Source organism: Chrysochloris asiatica, unplaced genomic scaffold (assembly GCF_000296735.1).
Source record: "Chrysochloris asiatica unplaced genomic scaffold, ChrAsi1.0 scaffold00328, whole genome shotgun sequence".
NCBI classification, from domain to species: Eukaryota; Metazoa; Chordata; class Mammalia; order Afrosoricida; family Chrysochloridae; genus Chrysochloris; species Chrysochloris asiatica.
In genome coordinates this window covers 2,566,872-2,571,167 of record NW_006408846.1, presented here as the reverse complement: position 1 = coordinate 2,571,167, position 4,296 = coordinate 2,566,872, and positions in this window count along the sequence as shown.

The following is a 4,296-nucleotide window of genomic DNA, read 5'->3' as shown; positions in this document are numbered from 1 at the left end:
GGTTCCGACTCGATGGCACCTGACAACAACAACATCAACTCAAGACACCATGATCAGTGTGTGGACAAGAGGGACATAATCAGATTTTCAGCATACAAGGCCATTGTCTTTAAATCGTCAGTTGTATCTATGTTGCTTCTATTAAGAGCAAATCTAGTACTCTTTGGCTACTGAACTGTCTGCATACAGTTTTGTGCTGTCTCACAGTGTGTAAGTCAGTTGAAATCAGTTAGGTGTGCAGCCATGATTCAGCCTTCTGAATATTTTCCTTGACTGTTCCAAGATTGATTTGTGGGATTACTTAGTAATATGGTTCAGTCTTTGTGGTGGTGTAGTTTTCACATACTTATTATTATTATTATTTAAATCTTGTTTTAACAGAGTACTCTACAAGAAAAGTAATTATATCTTTAACATATTATTAGCATTTTTACAATAACATGGGGACTATATTTAGAAAGAAATCCTGATGTGGTGCTATAAAGTAAGCACTAGACTGCTAACTGCAAGGCTAGAGGTTCAAACACATCAGCCGCCTCTTGGAAACCCTATACAAGTTGCTACAGGTCGGAACACTTGACAATACTTAACAACAACTTATTTAGAAAAATGGTTTTTAAGCCATTGTCCTGTTCTTTTATTTGGGGACAGTTCACTCTTGAATGTGCAAATTCTTTCACAAAGAATTGAAATTTATCCAACATTAGAGTATGTACCAATTGTGTTAATTTTAAGTCATCTGTGTTGTTCATCAATTGCAGAAGGAAGGCACATTTGTCTTCCAGATTAAAAATGTATGTGACTTTTTGGAGAAATGGAATGAGATTCAGTCAAATGGAATGTTGTCTACTGATAACATTTACTTCTAATTAAGGTTACAATATATAAGAAACAAAACCTGGACCTTAGTTTAAAGTTTTATTTCTTCAGTTCAGGAGTCTAGATGTCCAAATTCTAGGTATTGACTATATGGAGAAGTACTTTCTTGTCTGTTTCAGCTTCGAGTAGCCAGCAATCTTGAAGTTCCTGTATTTGCAGTCTCATCTGTCTTCATCATCTTCAGATAATGTCTACCAGCTTGCCTCAGTGCCTGTTATTGTTGTCTCGTCTGTAATCTGTATAAAGTGTGTTCTTCCCTCTTACGCACTTTGTCTTCTCAAACTCCTTTTTGAAATCTTCTGTTCAGCTCTTTAACTTATCATTTCTTCTGTTTGCATTAGCTACTCTACATTCAAGAGTTTCAGAGTCTCTTTTAACTATATTGTTGTTAAATGCTGTTGAGTACGTTCCAGTTCATAGCGACCCTGTATAGTCGTTGCTTATGTATTAGTTGTTGGTCTTGCAAAATTTTGTCATGCATTCAGTATCCAATGTCATTTCTACCACCAAAACCATATTTTCCAACTTTGGATCCTTCTTTGTTTCCAACCTTTGCGTTCCAATCAACAGTAATTAACAATGCATCTGAATTGCATGTTTGATCAATTTCAGGCTGCAGAAGTTGGTAAAAATCTCCAGTTGTTTTCATCTTTGGTATTGGTGGCTGGTGTGTAAATTGGAATAATGTTCATTATTCCGTAGGCATACGGATATTATCCTGTCACTGATAGTGTTGTGCTTCAGGCTATTGTTGTTGTTAAGTGCTACCAAGCTGGTTCCAACTCATAGCCACCCTGTATAGGGTTTTTGAGGAGTAACTGATGGGTTTGAATCACCAACCTTGAGGTTAGCAGTGCAATGCTTCTCCTACAGCGCCATACTAGAACACATATTTCAGGATAGAGCCTGACTTTTTTTTTTTTTAATGGTGAATACAATGCCATTTCTCTTCAATTTGTTGCACATACAAAGACATTCTAATTGTGTGGATCATAACACATGAATAGTATTGCAAAGAATGCGAATTAAGTGTGAAGAGCACTTAATTGTACTCATGCAGACCCTATACATAGACCAAGAAGCAGTTATTTGAACAAAACAAGGAGATTCTTTGTGGATTAAAATCAGAAAAGGTGTACATCAAGGTTGTATCCTTTTACCATATGTATTCTATCTGTATGCTGAGCAAATTATCCCAGAAACTGAACTAGGTGAAGAAAAACTCAGCATCAGAATTGGTACAAGACTCATTAACAACCTGTAATATACAAATGACACAACCTTGATTGGTGAAAGCAAAGAGAACTTGAGGCACTTAATCATGAAGATCAAAGACTACAACGTTCAGTATGGATTACCCCTGAACATAAAGAAAACAAACAACTCTCATAACTGGACCAATAAGCAAAATCATGATAAACAGAAAAGATTGAAGCTATCAAGAATTTCACTGGATCCACAATTAATGCTTACTGAAGGAAATAATAGTCAAGAAGTCAAATGGTCCCTGTTGACTAAATTTTCAGCCAAGAAGTAGATAGGTTTATTGGGGAGGTGGGGAGGAATGCTAATGAGGTTCACACAACATAAAATGGTCTACCATTCAAAATCAACAGAGCAACATTTACCTTAAAGGACAAAATTCAGAAGGGTTGGGAAAGAAGGAGGAATGGAAACAAGAATCACAAGGAGGAAGAATCACAGGAACCTCATAGGGGATGTTACGTTGAGGGCCTGCAGTCGTTGAAAGGAAATGAAGTATATGATTTGTTGAGTGTAAAACTGGTGATCTAGTCTGCAAACCTTTACCCAATTCACAGTGGTGATGATGGTGGTGGTAGTGGTGTGCCGTGGAGCCAATGCCTACTCACAGCGACCCTGCACCACATTACTGAGGCTGTAAATATTTACGGAAGCAGAAAGTCTTATCTTTCTCCTGCGGAACTGTTGGTCATTTCGAACTGTTGATCTTCAGGTTAGCAGCCCGACTTGTAACCACTATGCTACCAGAGCTCTTTCCAATTCACAATCAAAAGGTAAAAAAAAATAAGAAGAAAAGAAAGAAATCAAATGAGATATTGCATTGAGCCAATTTGCCATAAAAGTCGTCTTTAAAGTATTAATAAGCAAAGCTGTCACTTTGAGAACTAAAGTAAGCCTGACCCAAGCCCTGTTATTTTCAAATGCCTTATATGCATGTGAAAACTGAACAATGAAAAAAAAAACAAAGAAAGAATTGATGTGTTTGAATTATAGTGTTGGCAAAAAACTTAAGTATACTATGGGCTGTCAAAATAATGAACATATCTGTGTTGGGAAAAGTACAACCAGAATGCTCCTTAGAAGTGAGGCTAGGGGAATTTGTCTCATGTACTTTGGACATGTTATCAGGAGGGACTAGTTGTGAGAAAAGCGCATCATACTTAGTAAAATTGAGGGTCATCAGAAAAGAGGAAGACCTTGACATAGATTGGCACAGTTGCTACAGCAGTGGGCTATTTGCAATCTTGTGAGGATGACTCAGGATTCCTCAGTGTTACATTCTATTATACACATACATAGGGTCACTATGAGTCTGCACAGTGGCACCTAAAAACAAGTCTTTACAAAAGCATATCACCAAGTCTTTCTGCCTTGTACTAGGTTCAAACAGTTAATCTTCTGGTTTGCAGCCAAGCACTTAACTGTTTGTTGTTTATGCTGCTGGCGAATGAGTTACGAATTGGGCTGCTCACCACAAGGTCAGGGTTCAAACCCACCAGTGCTTACAAGGAGAAAGATGGAAACTGTTAGCTCCTGTTAAGATTTACAGTCTTAGAAATGTGGAATGGACTCAAGGACAGTGGATTTTTTTAAAAAAATTTATGGTGCATCACTCAGCAGTAATTATGTTCAAGACCCAGTGGATACTGATGAGGCCTCACTGACATCACAGAAAGCCTTGTTCTCAAAATGGGATTACACTCACAGATAAAGAGTTTAGGATTACAGCATGTATCTACACGTTGTTGTTGTTGTTGTTGTTGTTGTTAAGTGACCCTGTATAAGGTTTAAGAGGAGCAACTGGGAGTTTGAACTGCCAACCTTGAGATTCAAATCTACCTTGCGGTCTAGTGCTTATTCTACAGTGCCACATCAGGACTCCACCATACCAAATACAGGATAAATGTACTCACTGGTCTTGTTGTCCACTGCTAACTGTATTTCTGTTTTTGCGGCCAGTAGAAATATGACTGTATTGTGTTGTTGTTGTTAGGTGCCGGTGAGTCGATTCCGACTCATAGCGACCCTGTGTGCAACAGAACAAAACACAAATTCATCCTCACAATTATTACGTTTGAACCATTGCTGTTGCCACCTGCCACTCCTCCTCACTGAGCATCTTCCTCTTTTCCCCTGGCCCTCCACTTTTCTAAG